This window comes from Nicotiana tomentosiformis, chromosome 8 (assembly GCF_000390325.3).
Source record: "Nicotiana tomentosiformis chromosome 8, ASM39032v3, whole genome shotgun sequence".
NCBI classification, from domain to species: domain Eukaryota; kingdom Viridiplantae; phylum Streptophyta; class Magnoliopsida; order Solanales; family Solanaceae; genus Nicotiana; species Nicotiana tomentosiformis.
Window position 1 is genome coordinate 48,308,564 of NC_090819.1, and position 22,972 is coordinate 48,331,535.

At 38.6% G+C, this 22,972-nt stretch overlaps 1 long non-coding RNA gene across 1 annotated transcript; it reads right to left on the reverse strand.

Annotated features, from left to right (window-relative positions):
* Positions 1-3,770: 3,770 nt before the first annotated feature.
* LOC108943749 (uncharacterized) lies at positions 3,771-18,616 on the reverse strand. The gene is made up of 3 exons (XR_011410023.1): positions 18,275-18,616; positions 5,061-5,530; positions 3,771-4,008 (listed from the first exon to the last, which is right to left on the reverse strand). It is a non-coding gene; the product is annotated as an uncharacterized lncRNA (long non-coding RNA).
* Positions 18,617-22,972: the final 4,356 nt, after the last annotated feature.

Sequence of the window (22,972 nt, forward strand, 5' to 3'; positions counted from 1 at the left end):
GATCCTTCGCTGAATGCCAACCTCATCTACTATGAGGGCTCATCAAACTGATTATCTATACCTGCAGGCATGAATGCAGCGTCCCAAACAAAAGGACGTCAGTACGAATAATGTACCGAGTATGTAAGGCGGAACTGAAACATAACAATAAGTCAATATTAATTAAAGACATATACGAATCAACCTGAATCTCTGTATATGCATACTTATTATACCTATATATATAATGCTTCTCTTTGAGACTATTATCCATATCGTATGATGCATGACAGCCCAATTGATCAATGGTAACTGCCCGACCGGCTGTAGCGGGTGGTAAATACATGACTGTCCGACCGGCCATAGCTCGGTGGTAAATGTATAACTGCCCAATCGGTCGTAGCTCGGTGGTAAATGCATCACTTCCCAACCGGACGTAGCACGGTGGTAAATGAAGATGCATGTCTGCCCAACCGGCCGTAGCACGGTGGTAAATGCATGAGGATGCATGTATCACTATTTTATAAACATTAACATCTTTATCAAATACTTCAATAGGGAACTTAGGAATGCACTTAGACATACTTGAATATAACTTTACCGGAATGAATAACATAGACATCCTTAACTGCTAAGAGTAGAACCATTTATGGAATAATATTACATTTCATATCGTTACTTGGATCATGATAAAAGAAAGGAAGGATAGCCTTAACATACCTTACTTGAAGAAATTATCAACTGCTTTCACTTGAGCTTTCCAAGAACAAATTTTTCTCCTTCTTAAATCTTTGAACAAGAACCAAATACTCCTTCTTAAAAAGACTAGAAAACGTTGTGGAATATAGTAAGCAAAGTGAGAGCCTTTTCGTTACTAGCTATGTAAATACATCTCACTTAAAAATGTAGGAAGATCTCTTATAAAGTGGGTTGTGGGCCCTGCTTTTGTGGCTTACTTATGCCCCAAAATTCCCTAAAGATGCCACCTAACCACATAAACCAAGAGTCACCATTTATAGGAATGCCACCTTTGCCTCTAGTAGTGCTTAGTCACTAAATATTGTCCCCCAAACTACACATGAGATCCTCCCCCCTCCATTCTTTACTTAATTTATGACACATGGTCATCTAATAAAATTAAACACCCATTCCATAACCTCAACTAATTTGTACACGTATCCACCCCTTTTATTCTACCTAATCTTTATCTAGTTCTACTACTAGCAATACTTATCCATAATTTCCTAATTAGCTATAAAGATGCCACCTCCATGATAACTTGTATTAGTCACTTGTTTCTCTTTACTATGTAGCCATGTGGTGACATCCTAGTACTAAAGTACGGGATGTTATATTGCTAACATTAAAGACTTTCTTTCCATTCTACACGTATAATCCTCTAGGTACACACCTGATGAATCATCACCAAACTTTACACGTGTAAATCATGTATTTTAAGTGCTATGACTCATATATGCACAATTAGTGCCGCCCTTGGCCAACTTCATGCCATGTGGCAGCCCACAATTTCCCCTAAAATGCTACCTAATCCCAGAAACCAAAGAGTCACCATTTGGATGTTTGAGTCATTTTTACTTATTGCCACGTAGGGGGTGATGTTCCCACCTAACTTATCCACTAATTTTCTAAATGTGACATCTTGCTCTATGACTTAAGAGTCATTTATTGGGCTTTTCTTGGCTGCCACGTTGGGAGGGTTATCAAGTCAAGCCTATCCAAATTTTTTAACTACTTATCCACCCCAATAATTTGATGACTAAGCCACCAAACTCTCTAATCTTTCCACCTGTCTCCAAGACTTGCCTAGTCAATATTGAATTCCCTACTTGCTGCCACCTTAATCCTTATAAAGTTTATTAGTCATAAGCCCCCCTTATCCTTGTGATTCCATGTGAATTTATACAAATGACACTTAATAACTAATTCTATATTCCATGATTTTATACTAACACTTACTTATCACTTGATATAAATATCATAAGCACTTACAACCTCAAAAATAGTCTTGTCATTGATATCTTATGACAAATCCAACGTAGAAAAGTACGGGATGTAACACTTGAGGGAATATTTTGCGTCCTGTCGTGATGTTAAATCAGGCGCTTTAAGGAAGGCAACCCACTGTGATGTTGTATTGATCATGCTGGGACGTTAAATCAGGCGCTTCATAGGAGGCAAGCCAATTCGTTGTTTAGTTTAGCTTAATTAGATATTTTTCTCTTTGTCTTAAGGTACAAACAAGTTTTTAGTTGAATTTTGGTATTTGAATAAGTACGAGAGCATGTTAAGAGGTCAAACATTCATGAAGGAGTCCTAAAAACGGACCTCGCGCCCCAAAGCACAGAGGACCTCGCGCCAGAGCTGGTGTTGCTTGCCCAGTCCCACGTGTTCCTTGCGCTAGAGATGGTGATGTGTGCTCCATAGTGCGCTGCCCCTCGTGCCCCACCTGGCGCCACCCGGTCTACAACTCGCCCCAGCCTTTGCATTTAATGCTCTATCGCGAGGTAGGCCTCGCAGCCTAGTGACGTTAGGCCAAAAATGCATATATTTAACTATTGTTGCCTCACATTCTATTACTTTTAACAATATTTTGAGTATTAATTATATTACTTTGTGCTTAATATTATATTTTAACTGTGTAGGAATAAAGCGATGTGAAGATGAAGAGATTTGGAGCAAAATTGAATAGAATACGGAAGAAAAAGAATAAAAAAATAAGGAGACAAAGGGGGGAACACCCATTGGTGTTTGTCCCCCCAAGTGCAAGACAAAAGAAAAGGGAATTACAATCAAAAAAAGCACTTGGAATTGAAGATGAAATAACGTATTGGTTTTAGCGCCAGGTCCAGCGTGAGGCGCTGGCCTGGACCTGCGTGCGAGACATTTTTCTATTTCGCCCGAAAAAAGGTTATTTCGGTCCTACACGGTCTCAACTCGTATAAAAGGGGTCTTAAACCTAATTTGGAGAGGATCTAACATATATTTGGGAGGAGAACACGTCACTTTGGAGGGGAGAACACAAACCACGCTTTGAAGGAGGCTTTTAACTAGTTTTGCTTCTCTTCTCTTCTTTTAGTTTCATAGTTTATTAGTTCTAGAGTTGTGGGGTGCTACATGAATGTTGTAGTTTGAAATATGAATTGTTCTTATTATTTTATTATATTAGTTTATTTATTCAATCTTGTACTTAATTATATGATTACTTGATTACCAATTGAATACTATCTACGAATCTAGGATTGAACTCAGGAGAGGGAATTCTAGATTGCATATAAGATTGAGTAGAGTAAGATCTTGAACCTGAGCATCGGAAACGGATTTGCGGTTCAGATAGGAATATACCTAATCGCCTTGCTTGGTTACTATACGGGAATCACTACAACAAATTAAGCATTTAACCACACCCGAAAAATGTGGTCTAAACTATATGAAAGTGTGGATTTTGATCATAGACCACACTTTTCGACCTAAGGCAATGCTTTTCAAGGGGTGGCCTAAACAAGCGTAACGCTTTTCATAAGGCAAAGGCTACACTTTCCTATGGCCACACTTTTCATGTCCTAAAGCTACACTTCTAAAGCAAGGCCTTCATTACCTCATCGGCCACGCTTTTCAAGTGTGGCTCCTAAAGCTGCACTTCTAAAGCGTGGTCTTTGTTACTATGCTTTTAAAAAAATATTTTATTTTTTTTATATACCCTATGATTGCATTTATTAACAAATACATATTTATCATATATTAGAGGTCATTACATAAGTATAAAGATCTCAAGCACTTCATTAATCAATAAAAAAAAATAGATTGTTTTAAACACATACATGCAATTTACTTCGAAAAAAGGAATACATTTCATGTACTACAATCAACCAATAAAGCAAATTGCTTCAAGTTGTGTGCTAAATATGAACTTTACAAAATCAAATGTATTGTCCAAAAGTCTTCATCAATAATTTCAAATGGATCAAACCGACTTTGGCCACTACTTTTAATCGCATCACAAAAATTTTCCTACACATTGAAAAAGAAATCAAATATTAAATAGAAACCAATAGAATGCAAGCTCAAAGGAGAAGATTTCACACGTGATTTTCATACATAATGAATAATAACGGAGATTATCATCAGAACTGATATTCGATACGACAAAGGAACAACATGTTACTTAACTTCAATTCACACCAGGTGCACTTGCCAAAATGTTGCATTCATGGTAACATAGCATCACCAAAATGCAATAAGATGAAAACATATAATCAGATCAGAAGCTACACTACGTTTCTATTTTTGATGGCGACTCAAAAACAGAACCCTTTGGCCAGAAAGTGAACAAGTCTAAGAAACATCCATATCAGGCGGTCACCAAAGAAAAAAAATGTGATCATCAGAAACATTAATAACTTGCATTCTTAAAGCAATTTTAGTCACCCAACTAAGAGAACATAATAATTTGGGGAAGCAAGTGAGGACGAGAAAGCAACAATACTTTTGATCCCTCTTTCCTGTGGATATGTCTACGCTAGTACATTACTACTCCTCTTCCCAATAAAACACCATCTCTAGCTCTATGTACTAGCAGTAGCACCAAGTGGAAATCCCTTATGTTCATTAAAAAGATATGAAAATGGTGATACTAATGCATAATAGAGAATTCCCCATCCCAACAATAGTACTAACATCTTGCTTTAGCAGGTATAAACAATAAATTAATAAAAGAGTACCTTTTCAAGAATTGGACTATGAGTTTGATCCAGAGGAATCTGAAAAATTTTGGTCTCTCGCATCCTGCGCATTACTTGAATCAACGTAGAAGGATAAGGTAGCTAACACACATCTAAATGACATATGACGAAGTTATAAATTATATTCACTCCGTTTCAATTTATGTGAACTTATTTCCTTTTTAGTTCGTGTAAAAAAGAATGACCTATTTCCTTATTTGGAAACAAATTACCTTTATGCAATAATTTATAGCCACACAAAATATATGTGCCTCATTTTACACCACAAGTCCGTGCCCAGTCAAATGGGTTCGCATAAATAGAAACAGAGGGGGTAAGTACCTTGACTGGTTCTATTGTTCCTTCGGTTTGAGTAATACTTGCGAAAAGTAAACCCCTTTGATGTCAAGGTCACACTTCTTCATTGGCACAAAAAACCTATAAAAGAAAAGAGTAATGTGAAATCTTTAGTTAGAAACGTTATTAGATGCACTTCGTTATTTGTGGAGAAACGGAAAAGAAAATATTTCAGTACGTGTAATCTTTTATTGTCTCTCACATAATATGAGAATTTTTCAGCTATAACACTAATAAACAGTTATATTAGTGCAAGCCTGGCTTTGGATTTCAATCAATACATACTTTCAGAAAGGAGACTTGCAAGTTGAACCGCATCTTCTTGTCAGTAAACCACTGCAAAGTTTGACAAAAGACAAGAAATTCTTGGATCATTCATTCTTGTAGAAGTTTCAAAAGGAGTGGAGCTAGACACAAGATAACAATGTCTAGTACTGTCTCCCCTAAGCTCAATACTACAAAAGGCAAGAATAATAGTTAGACACAAAAGAGTGCTTGAGTCTACAATTGTAGCACCAGAAAAACAGGGACAATTTTTATGTGCAAGAAAATATTATCTTAGACAAGCATAGCTATATCCCAGTATCATAGAGCATGTCTCTGTCAAACACAATTATCGTTTTGGTGGACGCCTGATGATTTTGAAAAACAAATATTGGCTAAAATAGACTACTATAGCAGGCAAGTAATATCACCAGATTAAGAACAAATTTACTTAAGACGCATATAGAATAATTTTTACATAAAGAGGCAAATCACAAGTTCCAAAAAAAAAGGTTTTTGTTTTTTAGGGGAGAGGGGAGGCTGATAATTTCTTCACTTTGTTACTAAGTTTTAACGAGACATGATAGCAACAGTCACTATGCTACAATAGAAAATGATAATTGTATGTAGTTTCTTTGCTTACTGAATGTTGTAAAAGAATTAAACATAATATTTAAAGAGAATAATGTCAATCTACATACACATACATAATTTTGGACAAGAAATTATAGAATAGCATAAAAACATGGAAATGACAAACTCAACAATATTTAAGACTTCTAGGCAATTAAATTTCATAAAAGAACTTCAAGGGTAGTATAAGTCAAATGTATACATAATTCAGGAAGAAGTAATTAAATCATGTAATATAGGACCATGAAACTACCTTGACTTCTTTTTCACTCTGAGATAGTAATAGTATTGTATATGCCCAATTAACCTACAAGTCAAAATATTTTATCTGCTGCCACTTTGTTCAATTTGTTCTACCTCTAACTAAAATTGTATAATTTCTTATAGCACTCTTATTGATTCACTATATTAAATCCAAGCTTGTAAGTATTTAGCCAAATGTCTCCGATCCAATTTAACAATTTGTGTAGTCTCAAAATATTTGAGTTCTTCATCAAAAATAAAAGCTTTTTAGTTTTATTCAAGTCAATCAAGTTGAGTTTCATCAAAGAACTGTGATGTAGCTAAATCCGTGAGTTTTGTAGCTCTTTATCATTTAAGTGGAAAGCTCAAATACCCTTGGCAATCCCCTACTCTTCCTTCATTTCTCAGAACAAAATAAACCTTTTTTTTTTTTTTTGAAAGAAATGCTTTATTAACAGAAATAAAGGTATTTAAAAGTAGGTGAAACATTTTAGAAGATAAAGCAGTATAAAAAAATTCTAATATAATGATTTCAAGCCTCTCATGCACAAATCAATTCCTCGCTTTCTCTGAACTGCCCAGTACAGGGAGAAGAATATTAAATCTAGACAAGCTACAAATGTCACGCCCCGAACCTGGGCGCGAGACCGGCACCCGATGCCTCACTTAACATAGCGTACCAACTTGCGACTAAGGGACTCTGAACATACAATGTTATACTTTGGCCATGGGGCCACATTGCAAGACAATATGTGAAGCCAAAATATAAAACAGAACGGAAACTAGCTTTGACTAAACATCAATGTAAAGCTGGGCCAACAAGGCCGTCATAACTACAACAGCTGACAAACCAACCAAAATATACATACAAGCCCAACATGATGCACTAACTGACAGGATATGTCTACAAGCCTCTACTGATGGATGTACTGTGATCGAAACAAGGCCCCGACCTACCCATAATATATATACATATATACACAATATGTACACAAAACCCTAGATGCGGCAACTCCGAAGGACGTAGAGCTTACCGATCAAGCTGAACTCGGGCAACACCTACTTAGGAGGTCTATCCGTCTGTCTATCTGAACCTACACGCATGAAATACAGCGTCCCCGGGAAAGGAACGTCAGTACGAAATAATGTACCGAGTATGTAAGACAATAAAATAACTTAAAGCTGAAACTAAACAGATAATATAATAACTGAAAGTAACTAGGAGTCAAAGATGATATGGAGATATACTTACCTGTTGATACTAACTCAACTCTCTCAATATAGTAAGTAAAATAAATGACCGGCCCTATAAGGCTCGGTACGTGTAACTGCTCGGCTGTCGTAGGCTCGCTCATAGGCGCTCGGCCGTACTAGGCTAGGTATCTCGGCCATTCTGGACTCGCTCATAGGCGCTCGGCCATAGTAGGCTCGGTATATAACTTACCATCTGATCAGAGGTTGCCCAATAGGGGCCTGCCCATCGATTATAGCTCGATGGTGGTGAAAATACTGTAATACTATATATATATATATATATATATATATATATATATATATATATATATATATATATATATATATATATATACAGACCCTATGCCCTCTTGACTAGAAGAAAATAATACTTAACTGAATATAAAGTTCCGATAAGGGAGAATATTGTAACTTATAAGACTAGGATAATGTACATAAGTTCAGGAATACGAACTTCTTTTTAGGTCTCGTTATCAAACACATGTAGTTATGAGATCATGCCAAAATGAAGGAAAGGTTTAGCCTTAACATACCTTATCACAATCTTTCCAATCACCAAATTGAACTCGCCTCTTCGCACCTTAATCTACAACAACAATAATAATAATAATACTATCATTAAGTTACAAAAGGTACAACTATCGCATAACGAACGACAAGCTTATTTTGTATTAAAACGGGCAGCATCTCCCCTATAATCCTTACTTCCTCCAAATTCAAGATAACACCAACAACACAAAAACACAACAATATAAACATATATACATTATTTTTCAACCTTATATACACCACAAAATACTACAAAATAGCCCAACACACCCCAACCTCTTCATACAAAAAACGACCACTGTAGTAGTGTCAAACAGCTCGAAAATATTACGACGAATGACCAGCCCACCACCCTGTATTTATGTGGTATTTTTCCACACCCTTCCTCCTCCAAAACTCCATAAAACAGTAGTAAAACACGCAATCCAACAGCAATACAAAACAGTCCATAAAATAGTCTGCGCCGTGAGTTCTAACAATTATAGAACGATTTTTCATACATCTCCATCAGAAAAAATGGATAAAAGAGAGCAGTAAACTTACCTTATTTGTTGAATAACTCAGCTCCTATCTTGGTTCTTCAAACTCAAGGTTTTTCCTCCAACTAGAACTAGAAAAGGAGAGAAATTCAATTAGAGTTTGTGTGCAATTTTGGGAGGATGTTTGCAGGGGTTTAGGTCTGTTACTGTGCCCTCTTATCAGTGTATTATATGAATGAAATAGGCCTTTAAAAGGTCTCTTTGGACGACCCGAACTGGCCCATTTTCCTACTCTCATTTAAGCAAGTAGGTGACACACCTACTTGTCACCTAGCAGCTTGCACACTCTTGCAAAAATGCATATATCTCTCTACTCCGATGTCGTATTGACAAAAGGTTTAATGCATTAGAAAATAGACTCATAGATATTCAATTTTATGGGTGTAACACCCCATGACTCTAAGTATATTGGGAGAAAATCATAGTTACATTTGACCCAACTTTTAGTAAAACTTATGAACGTAACTTGTGATGACTTTAATCGACTTTTGTTCCTCAACTCGCCTGACTTCAAAACATAACACACGACTATCATACGACTAACATAACTCATAACATAACCTTCTTATCATGTTAAGAACCCTAGTCTCACCCCAAAGGTACGGGTTATTACATTCCTAAATTGTCGACTTTTGACGAATCATTATTTTCTTCAATTCCTTAGCTTCTGAACCTTCCAACCCTCTTTGTACTTGTTGTTCATGATATTCAATATTTGCAACCTCTAAGGTAACATGATAACTTACTTTATATACTTCCAAAGATGATCTCATTTTTGTTCTTACATTAGTTTGCTTACGACGCACTTTTACATACGAAAATGTGGGGTGTAACATCATTCTCCCCTTAGGAACATTCGTCCTCTAATGCTTTCTCTTAAAGACTTAGGAAAATTTTACCAGAGTCTCCTCTGTACACTAGACTAAAACCAACCTGCACGCAGCCAGAAAACATACTATACATGCCACACATGGCCAATGTCTATAAATAGCAATACTTGGCCTCACACGTCCATCAATCATATATACTGAAGGTCAAAAATAAGAGCTTACCTGATGACCTACTGGCTTGAATAGAGTTGTGCTGAAGTATCCCATCTCGAGCCATATCTTCAGTATGAAATAGGTGGGGATATTTAGATTCATTTCTTCCTCCGCTTCCCACGTCATCTCTTCCACGTTCTTGCTTCTCCATAAAACTGTCACGGAGGCTACCTCCTTATTTCGTAGCTTATGGATTTGTCAGTTTAGAATGGCAACTGGAACTTCCTCGTATGACAAGTCATCTGTAATCTGTACATCATCAGTGGGCACCACTCGGGTAGGATCGCCAATGCACTTCTGTAGCATAGATATGTGAAAACCCGGATGGACAGACTCCAATTCCGAGGGCAATTCTTACTCATAAGCTACTTGGCCCACTCTCCGAATAATCCTATAAGGCCCAATATACCGTGGGCTAAGCTTGCCTTTCTTGCCAAACCTCATCACGCCCTTCATAGGCGACACCTTTAAGAACACCCAGTCATCAACCCCGAACTCTAAGTTTCGTCGCCGTACATCAAAATATGACTTCTGATGACTCTGGGCTATCAACAGTCGCTCTTGGATAAGCTTTACCTTCTATACGGCCTGTTGAATCAAGTCTGGCCCATGTAACCCAAATTCTCCAACATCAAACCACCCTATAGGAGATCTGCACTTATGCCCATACAAAGCATCGTACGGAGCCATCTGGATACAGTAGTGGTAACTGTTATTATATGCAAACTCGATAAGAGGTAGATGTTCATCCCAACTTCTTTTAAAATCCAACACACATGCTCGTAACATATCCTCGAGCGTCTGAATTGTGCGCTTAGCTTGTCCATCAGTTTGTGGATGAAAAGCTATGCTGAGATTCACCTGAGTCCCTAGACCTCTCTGAAATGACCTCCACAAATGTGGTGTAAACTGGGCCCCACGGTCAGATATAATAGATACTAGTACTCCGTGTAACTGCACTATCTCCTTAATATATAACTTCGCATAATCCTCGGTTGTATATGTAGATCTGACTGGTAGGAAATGGGCTGATTTTGTGAGCCTATCGACTATCACCCATATAGAATCAAACTTACTATGAGAACGAGGCAAACCTGTGATGAAGTCCATGTTTATCACCTCCCATTTCCATGTCGGGGTCTCTATAGTCTACATTAGCCCTCCGGGCTTCTATTGCTCTACCTTCACCTGCTGGCAACTAGGATACTGGACGACAAACTCAGCAATGTTCTTCTTCATATCATTCCACCAGTACACATCCTTAATATCATGATACATCTTTGTCGACCCAGGATGAATGGAGCACCACGAATAATGTACCTCTGACATAATCCTGTCTCGTAGCCCTGCTACATCTGGAACACACAAACGACCCCTATATCTGAGAACCCCATCTCCCTTGAGATCTAACAACGGCTTCTTCTGCTGCGGAACTCGCTCTCTCAACTCGACCAACTTCGGGTCCTCGTACAGACTTTCATTGACTTCAGCTATGAGAGATGATTTTTCAGTGTTTTGGAGTACAACTCCACCATCATCAGAAACTACTAACCGAACCCCCAAACCAGCCAATTGATGAATCTCTCTAGCTAGATATGTTTTCTCAGCCTCTACATGTGCTAAGCTACCCATAGATCGTCGACTTAAGGCATCTGCTACAACATTAACTTTCCCTGGATGGTAGAGAATGTTAACATCATAATCTTTCAATAACTCTAGCCATCGCCTCTGTCGCAAATTTAACTCTTTTTGCTCAAAGATATATTGCAGGCTTTTATGATCTGTAAATACATCAACATGAACACCATATAAATAATGTTGCCATATCTTAAGTGCATGTACAACCGCAGCTAACTCGAGGTCGTGGGTCGGATAATTCCTCTCGTGCTTCCTCAACTGCCTTGAAGCATACGCAATTACCTTCCCATGTTGCATCAAGACACATCCTAACCCGACACCTGAGGCATCACAATACACGGCATAACCCTCTGGACCCTCTGCAAGTGTTAGAACTGGCGCTGAGGTCAACCTGTTCTTAAGCTCTTGGAAACTCCACTCGCAAGCCTCTGTCCACTGAAACTTAGCTGCTTTCTGAGTCAGCTTGGTCAATGGTGCCAAAAGGGAAGAAAACCCCTCTACAAACCTCCGGTAGCATCCTGCTAAGCCTAGAAAGCTACGAACCTCTGTCGGAGTGGTAGGTCTAGGCCAGGATTTCACGGCCAGAGTGTCTACCTTTATACCTTCATAGGATACAATATGCCCTAAGAATGCTACAAACTTCAACCACAACTCACATTTAGAAAACTTAGCATACAACTTACGATCACGGAGGGTTTGGAGTATCGTTCACAGGTGGTCTGCATGCTCCTTCTCTGAACGTGAATAAACCAGAATATTATCAATAAATATTATCATGAACAGATCCAAAATTGGCCGAAATAGGCTATTCATCAAGTCCATAAATACGGCAGGTGCATTCGTCAACCCGAAGGACATGACACGGAACTCGAAGTGGCCATATCGGGTCCTGAAGGCTGTCTTCGGAATATCTTTCTCCCGAACTCTGACCTAGTGGTACCCCGATCGCAAATCTATCTTTGAAAAGCATCTAGCCCCCTGAACTAATCAAAAAAGTCATTGATCCTTGGAAGTGGATACTTATTCTTAATAGTTACCTTGTTCAGCTGCTTATAATCGATACACATCCTCAGCGAGCCGTCTTTCTTCCGCACAAATAGTACTGGTGCACCCCAAGGTGAGGTACTGGGTTTGATGAAACCTTTCTCTAGCAAATCTTTTAACTACTCCTTCAACTCCTTCAATTTGGCAGGTGCCATTCTATACGGAGGGATGGATATTGGTTGAGTTCCCGGAAGCAAATTGATGCTAAAATCAATCTCTCGCTCTAGAGGAATACCTGGAAGCTCATCTGGAAACACATCTGCGTACTCTTTGACTACTGGAATAGACTGAAGTGTAGGTATCTCAGCATCTGCATCTCTAACTCGCACAATATGATAAATGCACCCTTTTGAGATCATTTTCCTCGCCTTCAGATAGGAAATAAACCTACATCTGGGTGTCGCTGTATTACCTACCAATTCAAGGACTGGCTCACCCGAAAAATGAAATTTGGCTGCCTTTGCTCGGCTATCAATTGTGGCATAGAAAGCTGCCAACCAATCCATGCCCATGATAGCATCAAAATCTATCATCTCTAGCTCAACTAGGTCGGTTGAGGTCCGACGACTACAAACTATCACCGTACAACCTCGGTAAACTCGTCTTGCAATAATCGATTCTCTGACCGGTGTAGATACCACAAAAGGATCACTTAGTATTTCAGGCACTATACCAAACTTCCGCGCACAAATGGGGTAATATATGATAAAGTAGATCATGGATCTATCAAGGCATAAGCATCGTGAGAGCAAATGGTCAATATACCTATCACAACGTCCGGTGAAGAGTCCTGGTCCTGTCGACCCGCTAAAGAATAGATACGGTTCTGATTACCACCTGAATTGGAACCTCTACCTCTGCCTCAACCTCTACCAGCCGAAGACTGAGACTCGCGCCCTAAAGGATGCACGGACATAGATGATCTTGCTGTTGAACTTGTTGGTTGTGCCATACCCCCGAAATCTTTATTTGGGTAATCTCGCATCATATGCCCCGGACGCCCACATGTATAACAAGTTTCGGAACCTGCTTGGCACTGGCCCAAGTGTCCTCTACCACAGATGTCACACCGTGGCGGAAATGACCATGTCTGCCCTGAACCTCGTTTTCGCTGCAAACCCGATGCCCGTGAGCTCTCACCTCGTCCTAACTATATATAGCGGTCATACCTGTAACACTGTAACTGAGGTGGTGAAGGCCTAGGTGGCTAACTGAAGTACCGAGGCCTATAACTACCCTGAGACTACTCCTGAGACCTGGAAAATCTCATCCTCTTACGCTGCCCTTACTCAGTCCTCTCTGTACCCTGCTGCCAATGCCTACCCCTTTCTATATTCTGGGCGAATGCCTGAATCCGGGAGATATCCATACTATCCTACAATGCAGCGGTGGCACATGCCTCAGTCAACTTTGGGGCCAACCCTTCTATAAACCTGTGGATCCTGTCCCGCATAGTAGCAACTATGGATGGTGCATATCTGGCCAATGAGTCAAAACAGAGACTATACTCTCGAACACACATATTGCCCTGCTTGAGGGCTAGAAATTGATCGACTCGAGCCTGTCGGATCTCCTACGGTAAGTACTGGTCAAGGAAGGCATCTGAAAAATTTTCCCAAACAGCTGGAGGTGCATCACGTCCCCTGGACCTCTCCCATCCCTCGTACCAAAGGATGGCTATATCTCGGAGTCGAAAAGCTGCTAGCTCAACTGTCTCTTTCTCCGTGGCATGCATAACCCAAAAGATCCTGTGAAGCTGATCTATGAAATCTTGCAGGTCCTCCCTCTGATCTGTCCCTGTGAACTCTAGGGGAGTCAAAGTAATAAACTCTCGAACCCTTGAACTCCCAGACCCCTCAAAAGATCCTACACTAGCTGATGTCCTAGCCTATTGCTGGGTAGCTACCAACTGTGTCAACAAATGCACTGCACTCCTCAAGTCCTGATCTGATTGAAGTGGAGGAGGAACTGGAGGTGCGGTATCCCTAGGAATCTCCTCAGGTGGTGGAGGAGCCGGTAATGGATGAGTAGGGGTCTCGCCCTGGGCCTCAGACTGGGCCCCATCTACTGGGGGGTACCCTGCTGGTCCCCTCACCTGCTGTTGTTTCTCTCCTCTGACTAGCCGTAGTCTTCCTAGTCACCGTCATCTGTGTATGCAAATACCAACACATAAGTTTAACTCAAATTTCCTATAACTCAGTTCTACAGCATGATTTAGATTTGAAAGAAGGGTAACCAACTTCTAAATGCCATGTAGTTCCCTGCTTTTATAATGTGGTGCACAACGCATCTATAAACAAGGCCCTACTAGACACAGTTTGTAGACTCCCTAGGACAGAACTGCTTTGATACCAAGTTTGTCATGTCCCGAACTTGGGGGCGAGACCGGCTCCCGATGCCTCACTTAACATAGGGTACCAACTTGCGACTGAGGGACTCTGAACATACAATGTCATACTTTGGCCATGGGACCACATTGCAAGATAATTTGTGAAGCCAAAATATAAAACAAAATGGAAACTAGCTTTGACTAAACATCAATGTAAAGTTGGGCTGACAAGGCCGTCATAACTACTACAGCTGACAAACCAAACAAAATATACATACAAAGCATACAAACCCAACATGCTGCACTAACTGACAAGATATGTCTACAAGCCTCTACTGATGGATGTACGGTGATCGGAACAGGGCCCCGACCTACCCATAACATATATACATATATACATAATATGTACACAAAACCCTAGATCCGGCAACTCCGAAGGACGTGGAGCTTACCAATCAAGCCGAACACGGGTAACACCTACTAAGGAGGTCTACCCGTCTGTCTATCTGAACCTGCACGCATGAAATGTAGCGTCCCCAGAAAAGGGATGTCAGCACGAAATAATGTACCGAGTATGTAAGATAATAAAATAACTTAAAGCTGAAACTGAACTGATAACATAATAACCGAAAGTAACTAGGAGTCAAAGATGATCCAGAGATATACTTACCTGCTGATACTAACTTAACTCTCTCAATATAGTAAGTAAAATAAATGTCCGGCCCTATAAGGCTCGGTACGTGTAACTGCTCGGCCGTAGTAGGCTCGCTCATAGGCGCTCGTCCGTACTAGGCTAGGTATCTTGGCCATTCTAGGCTCGCTCATAGGCGCTCAGCCACAATAGGCTCGGTATATAACTTACCATCTGATTAGAGGTTTCCTAATAGGGGCCTGCCCATCATTTATAGCTTGATGGTGGTGAAAATACTGTAATATTATATATATATATATATATATATATATATATATATATATATATATATATATATATATATATGAGAGAGAGAGAGAGAGAGAGAGAGAGAGAGAGAGAGAGAGAGACCCTCTTCCCTCTTAACTGGAAGAAAATAATACTTAACTGAATACAAAGTCTCGATAAGGGAGAATACTATAACTTATGAGGTTAGGATAATGTACATAAGTTAAGGAATACGAACTTCTCTTTATGTCTCGTTACCAAACACATGTAGTTATGAGATAATGCCAAAATGAAGGAAAGGTTTAGCCTTAACATACCTTATCACAATCTTTCCAATCACCAAGTTGAAGTCGCCTCTCCACACCTTAATCTACAACAATGATAAGAATAATATCATTAAGTTACGAAAGGTACAACTATCGCACAACGAACGACAAGCTTATTTTGTATTAAAACGGGCTGCATCTCTCCTATAATCCTTACTTCCTCCAAATACAAGATAACACCAACAACACAAAAACACAACAATATAAACATATATACATTATTTTTCAACCTTATATACATCACAAAATACTACAAAACAGCCCAACACACCCCAATCTCTTCATACATAAAACGACCACCGTAGTAGTGTCAACCAGCCCGAAAATATTATGATGAATAACAAGACCACCACCCTGAATTTATGTGGTGTTTCTACACACCCTTACTCCTCCAAAACTCCATAAAACATTAGTAAAACATGCAATCCAACAGCAACACAAAATAGTCCACAAAACAGTCCACTACAAGTGAATAACTCAAACTCACGGCTTCCTATCACCGTCCCGTGAGTTCTTACAATTATAGAACGATTTTCCATACATCTCCAGCATACAAAATGGATAAAAGAGAGTATTAAACTTAACTTATTTTTTGAATAACTCAGCTCCTATCTTGGTTCTTCAAACTCAAGGTTTTTTCTCCAACTAGAACTAGAAAAGGAGAGAAATTCAATTAGGGTTTGTGTTCAATTTTTGGGAGGATGTTTGCAGGTGTTTAGGTCTAGTTACTGTGGCCTCTTATCAGTGTATTATATGAACTAAATAGTCCTTTAAAATGTCTCTTTGGACGACCCGAACTGGCCCATTTTCATACTCTCATTTAAGCAAGTAGGTGACACACCTACTTGTCACCTAGCAGCTTGCGCAGTCTCGCAAAAATGCATATATCTCTCTACTCTGCTATCGTATTGACAAACGGTTTAATACGTTAGAATATAGACTCATAGATATTCAATTTTATGTGTGGAACACCCCATAACTCTAAGTATATTGGGAGAAAATCGTAGTTACATGTGACCCAAACTTGTGATGACTTTCATCGACTTTTGTTCCTCAACTCGCCTGACTCCAAAACATAACACACGAATATCATACGACTAACATAACTTATAACATAACCTTCTTATCATGTTAAGAACCCTAGTCTCACCCCAAAGGTGCGAGTTATAACATTCCTAACTTGTCGACTTTCGACGAATTATTATTTTCTTCAATTTTAGCTTCTGAACCTTCCAACCCTCTTTGTACTTGTTGTTCATGATATTCAATATTTGTAACCTCCGAGGTAACATGATAACTTACTTTATATACTTCCAAAGATGATATCATTTTTGGTCTTATATTAGTTTGCTTACGACGTACTTTTACGTACAAAAATGTGGGGTGCAACAACAAACTCCTAACCTAATGGTTAGGATTGCAAAAAGGAGAGCTCCAGATTAATGAATCAGTACATATGTGTACTAATTTTAAATACAATGGCTTCTCCAAGATATCAAACACAAGATAGTCCCTACAGTTACTCATCATCAAGCTTGCATTACTGGTGTGTAACAGAAATGGGACAGGTTATTTAATGTATGGTGCTGTATCACCTACCAGTGGTATTAGCATTGTATAATACTCATTCTGGAAAATGTATAGCACCACACGGGAAGAAACTGTAACATTTGTTATGGTTTATGGATCAGCTATTTAGTGCAACTGATTGTCTTCTGCTTGAATTCTTATTTTCAATCGAAGATGGCCAAGTTATTGTGGGATAAGGGTTGTGGGTAATCTACCAGTCGACTAGTCACAATAATTGAAAAGACAAAGGTCTCAAAGTGTTTGCACGCCCCATCATAAGTTTGGACAACAACAGCAATTGGAGGTGTACATTAGCGATTCAAGTTGGCCTAATCCTTTTGGTACGCAAAACATAGTGCCTGGTGAGAGCATTTGAGGTTCTACACTGAGGTTTTGCACTTGGCTAGAGGATACAAACGGCACCTTCGGCTGGAATATGTTCAAGTCAAACTGTTGTAATAGCTAGATTACATTGTTTTTTCCTGCTTTCATTTGTATTTTTACATACATTGTATTAACTGGATTTCTATTTTAGATTATTATTAATATATTCACCACAAGGCATCAAGCCGAGTGGAATATTTACTTAAAAAAAGCCTCTCATGCTAAACCCACAAATGATCTATCCAAAAACTGAGACATTAAAAGATCTACAAATCGTTTAACTCAAGCTTTTACCAAATTCATAAGAAAGGGACAATATCATAAATTCCCTGAGAAATCCATTTACTGTGTATTCTGAAGCAAATCTAAATACTATAATTTTTTTGATTAAATCCAGAAACTGAATGAAAGTAGAATATCCTGTATATGGTCTCAAAAGAAATAGAAAAAATCCGAATGCCGAACCTTTCTTGTTGTCGTGAGAAACTGATTTATGTAAGTCATATCTTAGGAGAAATCAAATAATGTAAATTAGATCTCCTGCTTCTGAAGAGCGTCACCAATTGGGTGCAATCATTTTCTTCTTTCCCTTTTTTGACGAAGATTGGGTGCAATGGACAGTCATTTTTTAAAAAAATCAAATGAAGAAGGTTGTGGGTTTCAAACCTTAGAGTAAAGGGGCAACTGGAATCGCTTAGACTTTTAGTGAAAATTTTTAGAAGGGAAGTGGGAAATTTTAGAGGGAATAGTTTAAGTGGAAATTTTTTGTGCGAATTTTTTTACTTCATACCACATCTGCACCGCATTACATTTTTATGTACCAAAGGATAATGCTTGTAAAGCATTGCTTATGTACCGAAGCATATGCACCCCGATATAGTTGTTGATGAGCGTCGTTTATGAGTTAAGTATCCGAAAATATGAAAGTCTATTGATGATCTTGGGTTTAGCTATGTGTTCGGGAACCCCGGGGATATTAATAGGAACCTTTTTCATGAGTTTTAAGCCGAATATAATCCAATGATTCAGAGCAGTATGTGCCTATTCGGGGTTGACTAATTGATTTTTCTGCAACCGCTCTATGCAACTACTTGGGAACTCAGGATTTTCCACATGAGCCCCTGTGTAACTTCATTGCCCGCCCTACATATCTAGAGTTTAGACACACTTTATGTGGTGTCAATTCTATGGCCGCCTGGGTCAGTGACAAAAAGACTAGCCGCCATAGGAAATTTTCAAAGAAGAAGATGAAGATAGAGGCTCAAGTTTGGTTGAAATTGATCAACACTCGATCGCTACCATGTAATCAAGACACTTTAATTGGACAGGTGGTGCAGGTGCAAAAGATCAAGAGGATTGATAGGTTGTTCTTCGGCAATATGTTGACTCGGTATCTGAGATAAGAGGAGGTAGAGGAAGAGCCAGAGTTTGATATAGTCCTCCCAGCACCCCACCCCCCACCCCCCCGAATGACTGACATCACAAGCATCTGGCCTAAGTAGGAGGATGATATGACTGCGTTCACTGGTGCCGAGCGCAATGCTCGTGATGATAACTTCGTGGCCAATTTCTATGGGATGCTATACTCAGGAGGAGAGGGTTAACTTACATGAGCGCTTCTCGCTCAATGCTCATGCCCAGCATCTGGTGGGGCTTGGTGAGGGCCAGAGATTACCCAAGGGCGAAAATGTCAACACGCTTGAGTGTTCAAAGGCCGAGCCAGAGCAGTCTGAGGAAGAAGCTGAGGAGGATGTTGATCCAAGAGAAGATGATGAAGATTGGGCAGTGGCCGATATGGACTCCTATGATGAGGGCGATGATGAGGAGTGACCAGGGAGTTTTTCTTACCACCTCACTTGATTTTCATTATTTTATATGCATTGAGGACACTGCATGATTTAAGTGCAGAGTGGGGAATTCTCTGGAGTATGTATATAGTAGGTTAATTGTTAGCTCTTATTTTTATTATAGTTTAGTAATTTTTAGATTAGCTTCTTGCTTTTTATTTTTAGCTTAGCATAATGAAAAAAAGAAAAAAAATAGTAGTGTAGTACTTTAATGGTAATTTTTATTTTATTGATCTACTAGTAGTTAGATTTGATTAAAAAAATACAGAAAATCAAAGAAAAAGGTAGAAAAACTTGGGCTTTTCCCGATGATGGATCTCCTATGCAGCTTTCTGGAGGGATTAAAGTCTAACCAAAAACACAAAAAGATAGAAAAAATAGAAAAATCAAAAAACATCTCTTTTATTTTTTTTAGGTAATTCCCCAGTAGTTGTTTTTTGTGCCTCGGTTCTTTTTTATGAGATGTAGTTTCAACCGGATGGTAGTTTGTTTATTTTTAGAGTAGCTAGAATGTAGGAAATAAAAAGAGGAAGAAAGATGAGATTTCTAAGCACCATTGACTTGTTTGATAGTAGCATATTTAGGCTTTGGCAAGTGTAGTATTTTTCCTATATTTTGTAATTGTCTATGATGCCTTTATAGATTGTATAGCATGTCTTGTGATGCCTATGTCTCATTTGCTTGACTTATGTTCACTTTGTGCTAAATATTTAATATCTTACAGCTCCGTGAATACTAGCATTAGTTGAGAGTCGGAATGGGACCGTCCTTAGTGAGTCATGTACCATGTGTGGTTAGGTTTTTGGGTAGTCCATGTATTGTAATTGTGTCTAGAACTTGCCTGGCATGTGAGTTGAAGCGAAATTTTAGGTGATGCTTGGTTTGAAAATTAATTTTAGGCCTTCTCTGATCTTATTGAGCTTGTTGTTATCATAAATAAAATCTAACCCTAGTTAACCCTTTTGAGCCTATAGACTTTTAATTGGCACCCAAATTACAAGCCTATTCTCTTTTGTTCTTAATTGATATTGTTTGATCCTTGTACCTCTTAAAGCACTTTATGGTAAAATAAGTGCTAGAAAAAGTGAGGAGGGGACTTGGGTGGATTTTGAATGGAACCATTGAAAGAAAGAACGGTGCACTTATTTTGTGAAAGAATACACCACTAGCGAAAATTGTAAAAGAAAAAGAAAAAGTGTAGTTAAGAAGAAGGAAAAAAAGTATGAAAATGAAAAAAAGAGAAGGAAAAATATGTAGATAAATAAACTGATGTCTTGTTCTTGCTAGTGGAGTAAGAATAAAAGTAGTGATTAAAGAAAGAGGGAATATTGTTGGGGTGATTTTATTTGTGAAATTGAAGTGGATTGAAGCATTTGCGCTTAAAGTTAATTTTGTGATGGGTTAAAAGTACTTAGGAGGGTGAACCACTATTCCTAAATATATCCTACCCGTCCCTTAGTCCACATTACAACCATAATAAATTCTTAACTTATTTTAGATCAAGCGAGCCTACATTAGTAAAGATTTATATTAAGGGCAAGCCTATGGTACCAATTGCATGAATGTGACTTCCTTGTGACGGTGAGAGATTTTCTTTAATATGTGTGAATCCTTAAAATATATTTAAGCGTTTGATTCGAATGTGTGGATTCAATTTATTCTTTTGTTCTTATTGTGTGAGGTCACATGGTTTCACGAGGGATAGGTAATGTTATTAGACTTCTCTATGATATTAAGTGTTCAAGCCATGAGTGCATTGTGATATTGAGTCGGTTTTTGAGGTTAGGATTGTTTTTTATGAGCATGTTGTCTTGTTGCGCAGAATTCTTTTGAGGAATGGCGTAAGTAAAGGGGAAGTGTATGTGATTGCATATGCTCTAGCTTAATTGTTGCTATCAATCATGGTCATTGGTGTAGTCTGCTTCAATTGTGTAAATATAAAGTGCTCAAGAATAGGGTAATTTGTTGGTTGTCTCAAGGACGAGTAACATTTAAATGTGGGGTAGTAATGTTTGGATATAAAGGTATATTTTTAGTGCATTGCTTACATTATATTTTATTATTTTAATGATTAATTGTGTGACGTTTGAACTTAAGTTTATTGTTTTTATATGTAGGATCGTTGAAGGATGAAAATGCGTGAAGGTTGCACACAAGGATGTCAAAGATACACAAAAGAACATGAAAAGGCAAAAATCGGGCAAGTCCTGGAACCAAGCGCCAGGCCAGGCGACGCCTGGTCCCAAACGAGATCCACCATGCGAGCAAGCTTCGCAAGCTCCAGGGCGAGCTACAAGCCAGGCCTCGCGATCTGTGAGGCCTGGTCCTTTTGTAGTCCGGGCCTTATATGTTATCCACTTAGATTTGGGCCTGGGGACTCCGACCCTAACCTATAAATACCCCCTAAACATGATTATTGTGGGGTTGGTCAATTTAGAAGGTGGCAAGGGCATAGAAACACAAACGGAGCAGGAAAATTCATCAATTCTTCCATCTTTCATTTAGTATTCATAACTTTTATGTTTAAAATAATATTTTGATTATTGTCATGAACATTAGTGGCAAAGAACATTATTATTCTGGGGTTATGGGTCGTTATTGACTATTGTAGTTTGACGGTTGATTATTTTTCTTGAATTATCATATTAATTTGTTTATTCAATCTTGCACTTAATTATTCTATTCCGTAGCTAATAATAGAATAATATCTACAAATTTATAGTTGAACTTGAAAGTGGAAACTATAGTTTTCATATCAGATTGAGTAGAGTAAGTTCTTGAATCCGAGCGTCGGAGAATAGATTCACGATTAGAATAGACATATTCTAGTTTCCTTACTTGGTTATTTTCGTAGAAAATATACATGCATTCTTGTTAATTCTAATTCTATAGACATAGTATTAGGTTGGGTTGAATAGGCGAGCGAAGTGTCGAAAGGTCTTCGTGAGCATAATAAGCCATGTTAATCAACAAATTTCTAAGTTAAGTGATTAAATCAACCGAAATAACGCAATAGGAGAGACATTAATCCCATAACCCCGGAATATTCCCATCTCATTGAATTCCTCTAAGTGTTTGCTTGGTTATTTTCGCACCTTTGAATTGTTAGCTTGTTTAGTAATTTCGTAGTAATTTTTAGTCGTAAAAATCACAATCATCTTCTTCACAACCACTTGAGCAATACATTTATAAATAGTTTAGATTGGACAATAGTTGATCATATATCCCCGTGGGACGATACTTTATCATCACTTTAATACTTGTCGATCATGTATACTTGCATGTGCGTTTGAACTCCACACGTAAACACAAAATA